Here is a 14546-nt window from a genome sequence, read left to right as displayed (position 1 = left end):
AGAATTAAACCTGTCCTGCAGATTCCTCTACATATAAAAATGTGAAGGACACTTTGGAGTCAAAGGTGACTTGGAGGATTTAGACTTCAGCAGCTGAGGAGGTAGTAATGCCACTTACTGAGATACTAATTTAGATGTCAGTTGTCAGGGTATATACCTGATAACCAGATTCATAGGGATAGATGAAAACAAAACATTGTCTAGTGAGACAATAATATGAGAAGACTGCCAGAACCACTGGTAAATTCTAGTGGGTTTTTTTTTTTTTTTAAGATTTTATTTATTTATTGGGGAGAGAGAGCACAAGTGAGGAGGAGCAGAGGGAGAGGGACAAGCCGACTCTGTGCTGAGCGGGAAGCCCAATGCAGGGTTTCATCCCAGGACCTCAAGATCATGACCTCAGCTGAAACCCAGAGTCAGACACGTAACCAACTGAGCCACCCAGGTGCCCCTGATAAACTCTAGTTTTAAAGGTCAAAAAGAGGATGATGAGCCCCAGCAAAGGAAACTGAGAAATAGCGGAGTGTACTGGAAGCCAAGGAAAGAGAAGATTTCAAGTAAGAAAACAGCTCTTTGAGCTGTTGAGAAGCCAAGAAAAGAGAAGTTGAGGAATATCCATTGAAATTCTTAATGTGAAGATTATTGATGATCTTGGTTAGAGCAGTTCTAGTGGAGAATGGAGTGGCTTGTATATTTTCACATTGTTTTCTAAAATCTGGGATCAGCCTGCCTTTAGTTCATCTACTGAGATGGGGCTATATTTCCAGCACCTAGGACCGAGTCGTCATTATATGACTCTGCTACTCAAGTCTTAGAAAATTCTATCAGTAGAATGAGGGTATGTAAATTTAAAAGTAGCTAAAAATGTTAACATCACTCACTCACTCTGAGATAGAATTTTCAGTTTTTCCATTTATAATACTTCTTCTTTGAGTGGGCTGTAAAAAGCATGAACCATCATGTTGAATCATGCTCATTGATGGGAAAACCACTTTAAAATGTGGGTAATATTACTAGTCAATACATAAGGAACAATTTGTATGAATGGAATGCCATTAATTAATTTTAATCCTTTTCTAATAGTATGTAGCACAAACTCAGTATAAACTGTAGAAATTAAAAACATGAATAATTGGGAGTCATTAAGAATTCTGAGGTATTTATGGTATTTTAGATGCATTAATATATTTTTTAAAGGTTTTATTTTTATATTTGAGAGAGAGCAGAGCAAGAGAGAGAGCACAAGTGGGGTGGGGAGAGGGAGAGGGAGAAGCAGACTCCCTGCTGAGCAGGGAGCCCAATGCGGGGCTCTATCCCAAGACCCCGGGATCATTACCTGAGCCGAGGGCAGATGTTTAACCGACTGAGCCACCCAGGTGCCCCCTAGATGCATTAATATTTTTGGAAGCATTTTTTTATATAATGTCAGTATCAAATTATTGACTAAGGTTAAAATCAGGGAGGCAAACGGTGGAGACTCTTAACTATAGGAAACAAACTGAGGGTTGCTGGAGGGGAGATGGGTGGGGGGATGGGGTAACTGGCTGATGGGCATTAAGGAGGATACTTGAAGTAATGAGCACTGGGTGTTATATGTAACTGACGAATCACTGATTCTACGTCTGAAACTAACATACTATATGTTAATTAATTTGATTTTAAATAAAAATTGACCAAGGTGTTTGTTTTCCTTGACAATAGGAATTTTGTTAAGAATTGTTTTTTTAAGGCGGGGCGGGGGGGCAGATGGAGAGGGAGAGAAAGAATCCTAAGCAGGGAGGGACCCAGCGTGGAGCCTGACATGGGGCTCCAGCCCATGACCCTGAGATCATGACCTGAGCTGAAATCAAGAGTTGGTGGCTCAACCGACTGAGCCACCCAGGAGCTCCTAAAAATTATTTTTAATAATGAATTTGTTTTCTTGGCAAATGCATAATTAGCTTGCATGATATAAATGTGTATTTCAAGTTAAAATTTCTACTGGATCAGTCTCTCAAAGAAATGGTGAGCAGCATTTGTTAGGAGGGTGTAGGTGAACTATGGTGGAATGGATAGGGCAAGAAGTATTTCGGGTAGTTGGGTTTATTATCCTGACCTCTGTGTGGGGTGCTAGAATGTTTCAAAAAAGTTGCTAAGAGTGGGTATATCATGGGATTCCAGAACTTTTCTGAGGCCCTTCACTTGTACTTGAATTACTTGGAAATTTCTTCTCTCCGTCTGCCCTTTCCCCCTTTCATCTGTGAATTCCTACTAATCCTTCAGTTCTTAGCTTAAATACTACTTTCTCAGAAGAGCTTTCTCTGATCCCCTGAATAGAACAAGTCTCTCTAGTTTTATGCTCTCTTAGCATAAACTAGATAAAGTAGATTGTCTTTGCAGAATTTTTGTCAAAATTGCAACAAAATTATTTCCTTTTTTTTTTTTTTTAAGATTTTATTTATTTATTTGACAGAGAGAGACAGCGAGAGTGGGAACACATGCAGGGGGAGTGGGAAAGGGAGAAGCAGGCTTCCTGCCGAGCAGGGAGCCCGATGCGGGGCTCGATCCCAGGACCCTGGGATCATGACCTGAGCCAAAGGCAGACGCTTAACAACTGAGCCACCCAGGAGCCCCTCAACAAAATTATTTCTTATATAATTAGTTATCCCATCCCATCCTGCGTCCTTGAGTTCCATATAGGCACAGATCATGACTGCCTTGTTCATGACAATATTCTAGTGCTTAGTAGCCTAATGTCAATCAATATTTGTTGAATGAAAGGATGCCACTGAAAAGTCCATATGATTTAAAAGAAACTCTAGGACCAAAGTTTAAAGGTGGCTACAGAATAATAGATCCTATAGCTGGTCTAAGGCCTATTTGCATGATTCCCAGGGATGTCTGGGTAGCTAGGCCTTGTTCTGTAATGCTGCTCGAAATTTAATGTGAACTTTGATGAATCTGTGTTAGTCTAAGGAGTCTGAGAAAGTTAAATGAGGACCTTATTCTTGACTGAGTATACCATAGTGTATTGTATGTTCTCTGGGTTTCATTCTTCCACAAGTGTACCATGCCAAATTGTATGCTCTCTATAGTTATATTGTAGACCATTGAAATGGGGAAAAGCCTCTAATTTCAGGTAAAAAATTATCAAGTGATTCTTCTAAGCATTTTTACAGTATGAATTAATTTAATCCTTACAATGGCACTGTGAGGTTGGGTTATTCTTATCATAATTTTACAGATTAGGAAACTAAGGTGCAGAGAGGTAAAAAGTAACTTGCCCAAGGTCGCATAGCAAACAGCAGAGTTAGAATTTAAATTCAATCTGTCTGGCAGTGGAGTCTATGCTCTTAACCTCTGCACTGTCCCATCTTACATGGAAGTGGTCCCTCATGCACATCCAGAATAGTCTGTGTGCAGAATTTCTTCTGTTTTATGCATATTAAGATTGGGCTTGGAGGAAAGCGGTTAAGGCCCTTCTGGGAGACTCAGAAGCTTTTATCTCTATCAGTCAGTGGAGAAATGTTGCTGATACTCTGCTTTCTAACTGAGTGACCTGATTTCCTTCTGTAGCCATCCTCCTATAAATCTTGTTTTGATTTATCAAGTCTCATCATTCAGGTAACCTGAACATTGACACTTGCCAAATGGTGTCTGTGCAATCACACATTAAGTTCATACATTTAATTCCCTTTCATCTTAATTTCTTATATATATATGGCCAAAGAAATAGAAACATAAGGGAAAAATTATCACTGATGAGATACAGGAAGGTTAGCCATGAATTGGCAAGGTAAGACACCCCTTTCATCCCCCCAGGAACCCCCTACCAGATTTGAGTAAATCTCTAAATGAGCTCGAACTCCTCCTTGAGCTCAGAGTTCACAGGGCTATTGTTAGTGGTCAAGTCAGAATCTATAACTTCTTTCTTCCTCCCACCTCCTTTATCCAGTCTTTCATCTTTACCTCTTACTTGAGTTTCACATCTGTCCCCTACTTTCCATCCCTCTGCTACCATCCAAGGTAATTTACCATTATATCTTACCTGAATTGCTACAATGTATCTCCTAACTGGATTCCTGTCTCTGGTCTTGATCTCTTCAGCTATAATCAGAATGATGATTCTAAAGTCACTTTGTTGCTTACAACCATGTAATACTTTTAAATTATCACTATAATAAAGTCAGGGGCACCTGGGTGGCTCAGTCAGTTAAGCATCTGCCCTCGGTTCAGGTCGTGGGATCAAGCCCTGCATCAGGAATGGAAAAGAAAGGAAGATGGCAGATCTGTTAGAAGATAACAAGCAGCAGTTGGTGTGAATCACTTTTGAGGGATGAGGGCAAATAGAGACTAGGCCAATATCCAAGTTTCTATCTCGGGAGCCAGGATAGATTTGTTCTCAAGATAAACATCGTAAGAGAAGAGCAAATGTATAGGTTAAGAGTGATGATTTAATCAGTTTTCTTTAAAAAGACAGTGAACTCAGGAATCACTGATTTTGAGGACATAACATGAGTAGTCTAACTTAAATATAAAAACCTCCCAACCTAAAGACAAGCGTAAGTACCCTTTCTGTGAAAAGTACGTCCTGTCTGACTTTGGAGAATTACTTAAGATAATTTTAAAAGAATTTTTTTTAGGGCGCCTGGGTGGCTCAGTCGTTAAGTGTCTGCCTTCGGCTCAGGTCATGATTCCAGGGTCCTGGTATCGAGTCCCACATCGGGCTCCCTGCTCGGCAGGAAGCCTGCTTCTCCCTCTCCCACTCCCCCTGCTTGTGTTCCTGCTCTCGCTATCTCTCTCTCAAATAAATAAATAAGATCTTAAAAAAAAAAAAGAATTTTTTTAGGGGCCTGGGTGGCTCAGTCGGCTAAGCATCTGACTCTTCATCTCAGCTCAGGTCTTGATCTCAGGGTCATGATTTCAAAGCTCTGTATTGGGCTCCATGCTGGGCATGGAGCCTACTTAAAAAAAAAAAAAATTTTTTTTTACTCTGCCCAAGTGAAAACCATTTCAGTTGACTTTCAAAGTCATTCTAGTTATTCTAAGCTTCCGAGTGAGAATATAAAATATGAGACTTCAGAGATTTCCATTGGTTCACCTAACTTACTTCCTTGAGTCAAACATAAAATGTCACCTATCACCCATTCTATCAATAAATATGTATTAGACATTGTGAAGCATTGGCCTGACCCCTAGAAAGAGAAGGGTGACAAAGACAGACATTCTATATCATCACAGAGCTTATAGTCTTAAGAAAGAAGAGAAACAATAAAATAAATAATTTCAATAAAGCATAGTGCTGCAACACAGACAGAATAATGTGTTACAGGAACATAAGGCAGGGACATTTAACCTAGACCAGGATGAGTCAGGGAAGGTTACCTAAAAACCTAATGATGTGCAAGTTGAGAACCAAAGGATGCATAAAAGTCAGGTGAGAGGCTGGCAAAGTAAACTGTGTGAAGGCCCAGAAGATACTGAAGAAATGGAAGTTGTTTGGGATGGCTGAATGGAAGAACAAGAGTATGTCTGAAAAAGTAGGCAAGGGCCTGATTATCATGGTCTTATAGATTATGTAAAAGACTTTTGACTTTATTATAGAGATAATTTTTAAAAATTTTGTTTATTTGAGAGCGAGAGCGTGCACGAGCAGAGGGGAGGGGCAGAGGGAGAAGCCGACTCCCTGTGGAGCAGGGAGCCTGATGCAGGGCTCAATCCCAGGACCCACTCCAGTCTCTTTCTTTGCTTTCACATGGCTTTCTCCCTGTGTCTGTCTTCACATGGTGTCTCCTCATAAGGACACCACTCATACGGATCAGGGGCCCATTCTACCTCTCTATGACTTCATGGAAACTTAACTAAGTTAAGTTAATATCTGCAATTACAGGTTACCTAATAGATAACATTCTGAGGTACTGGAATTTAGGATTAAAACCTACCTTTTGTTTGTGGGGGAGGGAGTCCATAACACAGTATTTAGCATGTAACAGGTACTTAATAGATATTTACTGAATTGGAATATAAATGAAATATATGTTATATATTCATGGCATAGAATTAAAAGCTTTCTTTATTATGATTTTTTAATTTGTTAGGTACAAAGTATCTTTTAGATTTGTCTGTTTCCAAAAATTACATGATGGATTACATGGTACTTGTAACATTTGAAAATTAATAAATACATTATCTTAAAGTAAAAGCACATATTATATAGTATGAATTCTTTATTTGTAAGTTCACTTTTAATGCTTGTACTAATTTATGTAACTTACAGATACATTTTTTTAAACAATAGATGGGTTTTGGCAGCTCTTTCTGCCCATGGGTCCTGTTCCCATACTTTAATAAAACCACTCCTTTGGCATCCTCCCCCCCCACAAAAGATGGGTATTAAATTTTGGAAAGCACATTTTAGGTCTCAGTAGGAATAAATACCCTTTCCCTATCCTTTATATTTTTTAAGTAGTATCTTTCTGCACATTATTGTGCATTAATGTTGGAACTTTTTTCTTCAGATGTGTTTTGGTAGAATTCCAGTTGTTTGAATATTTTTCCATATTTAGCATATATAATAAATTGCATCATTTAATGAAAATATGGATAAATTAGGCTCATATGAAACACTTTTTAGATTCTAAGAATTGTAACGGTTTGTTTTATTTTCTTTTGTTTCTAGCTTTGTTAGTCATTGGTCTGTTAGTTGAGACATCATCAGTGCTTTTTAGACCATACCCAAGTTTCCTTAGGTAGCATTGAAAATTACATAGGGGAATCTCCTGAAAGAAGGTAGCATTGTTGAGTGTGTTTAAGTTTGATGGATACCTTTGATAGATACCTTCACCATCTCTGGATTATTTATATTCCATTAGCAATTGATGTAGTTCAGTTTATCACATTTTTTGTGGCTTGTGCTTTTTGCATCCTAAGAAACCTTTGCCTACCCCAAGGTGACAAAGATATTATCCTATGATTTCTTCTGGAATTTTTCTAGTTTTAGAGTTTAGATTTATTTTATTTATTTATTTATTTATTATTTGTACATACATATATACATACATATATACTGGGCTCCACGCCCAGGGTGGAGCCTAGTGCAGGGCTTGAACTCACGAATGTGAGATCAAGACCTGAGCTGAATTGAAGAGTTGGGCGCTTAACTGACTGAGCCATCCGGCACCCCCTATGTTTTAGATTTAGGTCTGTGATCCATTTTGAGTTAATTTTTATGTGTAGTTTAACTGAAGGTTGTTTGTTTTTTAATGACTGTCCAATTGATTTAACATTGTTGAAAAAATTTTCCTATTGAATTGCCTTTGCCTTTTGAAGAAAATCAGTTGACAGAATATGTGTGGGTCTGTTTCTGGACATTCATTCTGTTCCGTTAATGTATATGTCTATTCTTTTGTCAGTACCCCATGATTTTTTTTTTTTTGAAGATTTTATTTATTTATTTGAGAGAGAGAATGAGAGAGAGAGAGCAGGAGAGGGGGGAGGGTCAGAGGGAGAAGCAGACTCCCTGCAGAGCAGGGAGCCCGATGCGGGACTCGATCCAGGGACTCCAGGATCATGACCTGAGCCGAAGGCAGTCGCTTAACCAACTGAGCCACCCAGGTGCCCAGTACCCCATGATCTTGATTACTATCGCTTGAAATTATTCTTAGCCTTGAAATCAGGTATAGTGAGTTCTCCAACTTTATCCTTATTGAAAGATTTTGCTTTGGTTATTCCAGATCTTTTCCATTTCCATATAAATGTTAGAATTAATTTATCTATTTCTTCTAAAAAAGCCAACTGGAATTTTTGATTGGAATTGCATTGAATATATAGATCAGTTGGGAATAATACCAATCTAACAATATTGAATCTTCGAGTCCACAAATACAGTATTTATCTCTATTTATTGATGTCACATTTAATTTCTTTCAGCAATGTTTTGTAGTTTTTAGTACAAAAGTCTTGGATACTTTTGTTAGATATATTCCTAGATGTTGAATACTTTTGGCACTACTATAAATAGAATTTTTAAAATTTTAATTTTCTAATGTTTTGTTGCTAGTATATAGAAAATCATTGATTTTTAAAAAAATATTAATCTTGTACCTGATTACTTTGCTAATAAATTTATGAGTTGTAGCAGTTTCATGAATTCTCTGGAATTTTCAACATAAACAGAAGTATTGTCTACATGTAAAAACAGTTTGACTTCTTTTCTAATTTTTCTATCTTTTATTTCTTTTTATTGCATTATTTCAGTGTAACAGTGTTGAATAAAAGTGATGCAAGAGCATTCTTGTCTTACTCCTGATCTTGGGAGAAAACAATTCAGTCTTTTATATTAAGTTTAATATTAGTTGTAGATTTTTTAAAGATATCCTTTATCAGCTTGAGGGAGTTCCTACTATTATTAGCTTACTAAAATTTTTAATTGTTAGTGAATACTTAATTTTGTCAAATGCTTTGTCTGCATCTATTGAGATGATCATGTTACGGTTTTTCTCCTGTGGACTGTTATTATGTTGAATTATATTGGTTGATTTTTGCATGTTCAGCCAACTTTGCATTCCTGGGATAAGTCTTAACTTGGTCATGATGTATTACCCATTTTATATATTGTTGGTTTCATTTTGCTAATGTTTTGTAAAGGATTTTTTGCATAAAATAAGGAATGTTGATCTGTAATTTTCTTTATTGTAATATTTTTATCAGGTTTTGGTAGTAGGGTTATGCTGGCCTCCTTAGACAAGTTGGATAATGTTCCTTTCTCTTCCTACTTTTTGAAAATATTTGCATAATTTTGGTATTATTTCTTCCTTGAATGTGTGATAGACTTTACCAGTGAAATCTTTCTTCCTTTTTTTTTTTTTTTTTTAAGATTTTATTTATTTGAGAGAGAGAGACAGGGAGAGAGCAAACACGAGCCGGGGGTTGGGGGAGAGGGAGAGGGAGAAGCAGACTTCTTGCTGGGCAGGGAGCCTGACACAAGTCTGGATCCTAGGACCCTGAGACCATGACCTGAGCCAAAGGCAGACGCTTAACCAACTGAGCCACCCAGGCACCCTGCAGTGAAATCTTTCTTTTGGAGAAGATTTTTTTTAAAAAACATTCAACTTCTTTTATAGATATATGGCTACTAAGATTTTCTTTTTTTTTTTTTCTTGTGTCAATTTTTTCATCCATAAGCAATTGATATTTAGTGGTATTAAAACAACAGCAACACCAAATCCTTTGAAAGGTTCAGAACCTTATAAAGAGAGAGACTATAAGGGCTGTGGGGCAGATTGTTGTAACTGAAGTGAGGTAAAAGCCAACTAGACATTCACTGGTATTTGGCTGGTAACTCATTTTGTCAGGTTTTGGAAAAGTGACATAATCTTTTCATACTCTTTTTTCTAAAAACCTTTTCTCAGTCTTTTGAAAGAAAAACATTTTCATGGACCTTTATACCCAGTGCTTCCTTAAGTCATTTTTGGTCATAATGTTATTTAAGTAGGTATAAACATATAACTTACACTTACAGTTCCAAGACGGCTGTAAACCAAAATAGTCCCACAAATTCAAACAAAGTTAAACTATAAAACCAACATAAACTCAAATTAACATCAATATGATAGGGAACCAGATTTGAGACAATGTCTTTTCTGCTCTCACAGTGCCAGAGTGTAGTATGTTAAGAGCATCGGCTCTGGAGTACGACCAAAGTTCAGATTTTGGCTCCACCACTGCTTTGTTCAAGTGATTTAGTTTACTCCTTTATAAAATGAGGATAATAATTTATTTAACTTATTAGGATTGTTGCTGTAATTAGGATTATTGGTATGTCAAGTCCTAGAATAGTGCCTGGCAATTAGTAATTGTTCAATAAATATTAGCTGTAATAATAACTAGTTTTGTATTATTCTACTGAAAACTTAATGATCAGTGTTGGGTTTATTTTTTGTTTATTTTTTTAAAGATTTTATTTATTTAAGAGAGAGAGCACAAGCAGGGGGAGCAGCAGAGGGAGACGGAGAAGCAGGCTCTCCACTGATTAGGGAGCCTGACGTGGGGCTCTATCCCAGGACCCTGGGATCATGACCTGAGCTGAAGGCAGATGCTTAACTGACTGAGCCACCCAGGCACTCCTAGTGTTAGGTTTAATAGTAGAGAGTAGGTTTAATATAGAGAGACTCTATATTTAATGGCTTTCTGATTTTGACTTTAATAATGTAAATACTAATATATAGAATGTCTCCTTGCCTAAGTTAACGTACAATGTGGTGATAATAACTTCATAGCTTTGTTTGCTAATTTAGGGTAAGCAAATTTCATACTTAACCTAAACATACTTAACCTAAACTTTGCTAGTCAGGACTCTTTGAGTTTTGGTTTGTTTTTGTTTTTAAGATTTATTTATTTATTTGAGCAAGCGAGCAGCGGGGAGGGGTAGAGGGAGAGGAAGAGAGAGAATCCCAAGCAGACTCCCTGCTAATGTGGGGCTTGATGCAGAGCTTGATCTCACAACCCTGCAATCATGACCTGAGCTGAAACCAAGAGTTGGACATTCAACTGACTGAGCCACGCGGACACCCCTCTTTGAATTTGTTTTTAATCAAGTGTCACATGATAACTCTGTAAAGCTGAGTGTCTAATCCAATCATTGCCCTTATCAGATATGGGAAATACTATGAAGTTATTTTTAATTCTTGAAAATGTAGAAAAGGCATTACTTTTCAGTGTAGAGCTCATCATCAGACTTTTGAAGCAAATTAGTAGGTTCTAGAACTGACTTATATTCAGCAGTTTGGAAATACCTTAATTGTCTTCTTACTGATTCTGTTCTGTATTAAATTTAGAATATATTACAGTATATTGATAGCTATTCCTTGTCAGCTTGGACTCAATCCATTTAATTACCCTAAATATCAGCAAATTATGCTCTCATAACTACATTGGTTAACATTGGTTGCCTGGCTAAACATATTAATAATGATACTGGAAAAATATTTTCATTTTATGATACTCAAGAAAAGTTTAAGAGCCTCTTCATGAGATTGCTAGTGAATTTCAGAATGTAATAAAAGTGACTTATGATTACTACCTATTGATTCTTAAAGGTTGGTGATTATTACAGAATTAAGTGCATAAGCTTTTAACAAAATTTAAAATTGTATCTATTTTGTCTTTTATTATAATTTTTTTTCCTGGCTTGTGGGACCTTTAGCAAAGGTACTATTTTACTATTGTATAGTAGCTTTTACCTGAACAATAAGTTATTTTGAGTTCCACATGCTTATATAATTTTGTGTTTTGATTCTGCCACATTTTTACATATTTGAACTGTTACAACATTTTCATTCATATATTGTGCCATAATGTATATTATTTTCTTTCTGTGAAAATATATATTTATCTCAACTGCTTTTATTTTCTCATTACCCTGTGACACTTGAAAGTGGTGTATTGTTTCAGTATCACATTCCATTTTCATGATGTCAAATCATGATGCCTTTCATTTGCAAATTATTAATGCAAAAGACAAGTTTTATATTTATATTTGCTAAAAAGGAAATAGCATGAACAGGTTTCCCAACAAATTGAAAGTTGAGTCATGTCACTTTAGGTGATTATGGACAATAATGTGAGTATAGATACGAAGGCAATATTCGGATCTAGGTGATTATTTAGATGATTCATAATATGCTTATATTAATCATATTTTTACTAGAATCAAAATGAAAACAGTTGTCAACATTTTGGAATAGAATTATAGACCTCCCAATAATTTATTTGTGGAGTCCAGTCTGAGAAACTATTGTACTTGGGGGGTGGTGCAGAGAAATTGAAGGATTTTGCTCTGAGGTTCCAAAACCCAGAGATGAATATTATTTTTTGTGTATCAGTTAGTAATTGAGTTCAGCTGTATATAATCAAATACTGCCAACAACAGTGGCTTAAGCAAGATCAGGGCCTTATCTTTCCTTATGTAACAAAGAATCCTAGATAGTTCAGAGTTGATGCAGTGGCTCTGTGATGTCAACAGGGACCCAAGCTCTTTCTGGGTGTTCTCCCTCAACCTTAAGTTCTTATTTCATGTTCCCAATATGGCCTCTGGAGCTCCAGCCATCATGTCCTTATTCCAGACAGAAAGGGAAGGACAAAGGGAAAAAGGCAGAAGGCCAAAACCAGACGAGTTACTCAGTGACTTTTATTTACATATTTTTGGCCAGAACTGTGTCATATAACGATTCCTATTTCAAGGGAAGCTGGGAAATGTGTTTTAGTGAGCATATTGCTGCCCCAACAAATTGGGACTCTCTGTAAGGAAAAAGAATGGATACTAGGTAGGCAAATGGTCTGCCATACCAATTAAATAGATATATTAAGAAAGCTTAAAAGACAAATACCAAAAACCTCATTCTTTCTTTTTTTTTTAACCAAGTTTTTAATTTTAATTCCAGTGTAGTTAACATACAGTATTATATTAGTTTCAGGTGTACAATATAGTGATTCAACAGTAGTATACATTACTCAGTATACTGAGTATCATTGTGGTAAGTGTACCACTCTTTCTCTTTTATCTGCATTTTTACTTTAAAATTATATGAAAGGAATATAAATAAAGTCCCTAAATTCCTAAAGTAGTATGAAAGGAACATAAAAATCATATAGTCCTGACATTTTAGCTTAGAGGTAATTAGTGACTTGTCTGAGGCCACAGACATTAGTTCCAGGACTGGAATTGAAGTTCCCAACTCCAACACCAGTCACTGGTCTTTCCATTTACTGTGAAGCCTCACAAAATCTGGTAGCTCACTTATTACTCTCCTATATGCACAAGACAACTGCGGTTTGGTTATACCACTGGGGAGAAAAATCCTCTGTTCCCTTCAATTATTACAATAAAAGTGATAGGAAATTTCATGTTTCTTATTTGAGGGTCTTATGTTTATTTTGTTAGTGTTGATGGCACTGCCAGTATTTATATGTTTATTGATTCATTTTTCATTTATTCATCATTAACAATAGATTATAAGGTCTCAAGAGCAGGACCATATCGATATGTATTAATATCTCTGTCCCCAACTAGGTCCTCATTGATGAATGAAAAATTATAGCCCCTTATACTAAAATTTTAAAAATAAATAAATAAAAAGTTAAAAAAAATTATAGTTCCTGTACTCAGGGAATTCTCAGTCAAGTTTGAGAGACAGACAAGAATGGCAGTGATAACAGTACAGAGATAACTCAAGAGACGATAGAAATACAAGTGAAGAGTGAGTACAAGTGAATAAATATCTGAGGCTGAAAGAAGGTCTGTAAAGATTTCAATAGGAGATGGTCCCAAGTTCAGTTTTAAAAGGGTTTTCCAGATGAAGAAAGAAGAGGGCTGCATATCAAGCCGAAGAATGAGTTTTTAGAGGCCCAGTGGGTGTGAGAAACTGTTTAGAGGAAGAGGAGAAATATGGGAAAAGCCCATAGTAATAGGAAATGAGGCTTGAGGGGTTGACTGTAGCCATGACCACATCACAGAGGCCTCATGATATGTGAAAGGGTTTGAATTTACCTAACTATTGATGGGGTGCCACGGAGGTTCAGATATGCGCTTTTGAATGGCCACCTGACATTGCAGTTAGACCTTGGCACCTTAGTGCAGAGCGCACCTACAGTGAGGCACCACTTGTCACTCACAGCTACAGATAAACAGGACAGACTAAACCATACATCAAGATCCTTGCTCCTCCCCTGCTCAGTTCTCTCCAGGATCTCCCCTTTATCAGAAACGTACTTGACCTTTCTAATCACATGCAGACTCCACATGTCCCATTTTACTTTTCTTGCCCATCATGTTGTCCTCACTGTTACCCAGCCACAGGCCCATAACAAGTGATTGTTTTTGACCTCCGCCCGATAAAGAATGGTTTACTCCTATTTGATAGTTGGTTATCCTTAGATGCCCAGGAAGCTTAGATGGTGGAATAAACCAGACACATCTTTTACCTCCAAACTGTGAGGTGAAGGGCAGTATTTCAGGAGTTTCAGACAGCAAGGAGGCAGAAAGCCAGCTCCTAAGATTTGGTTAGAGTCCTGGCACCTGGCCCACCTATCCTTGCTTCTGGCCTATAGACTGCCTGTGTTTCTGACCCCAGCAGATGCCCTCTAGTGGCTCTCCTCCCAGTCCATTCTCCCTTCCCTGCTAAAGACTTTTTCTGCCCCACTATAGCACTTCATTCTCTCCTTGGACTCTCAGTTACGTCATTTGTTTTCTGGTGCCCAGCAGAGGATTGACTTTCCTTCTGTGACTCATCCTAGAATGGACCTAAGCCTTTGTTGGTTCTGCCTTTAGTAATGAAGTTTCTGATGGCGGAGGGTAAAGTTGGAAGTGCATCCTCTTGGTTAATACAGATAATGCACACATTTTATTATTAAAGAGCTGACTAAACCTCTCTTTGTGACTTTGGAAGTAAAACATACCATGAAAAAGCTCACCTCTTTTTTATTGCTTGTTTTTTTTCTTTCCCACTTTTTTTCTCATGCAAATATTTTTATGCAGATAGTGTTGTAACAATCAAGGAAACTAACAAAAA

At 37.1% G+C, this 14546-nt stretch overlaps 1 protein-coding gene across 1 annotated transcript in view; it reads left to right on the top strand.

Moving 5' to 3' along the window:
• Nucleotides 1-14546, top strand: part of KIAA1958 (KIAA1958 ortholog) — a 159215-nt gene that overhangs the window by 57493 nt on the left and 87176 nt on the right. The window lies entirely within an intron of this gene.

The sequence above is a fragment of the Mirounga leonina genome, unplaced genomic scaffold (genome assembly GCF_011800145.1).
Source record: "Mirounga leonina isolate KUSES-001 unplaced genomic scaffold, KU_Mleo_1.0 Mir_170, whole genome shotgun sequence".
In the NCBI taxonomy this organism is placed as follows: domain Eukaryota; kingdom Metazoa; phylum Chordata; class Mammalia; order Carnivora; family Phocidae; genus Mirounga; species Mirounga leonina.
This window is presented reverse-complemented; position numbering and strand designations above follow the sequence as displayed.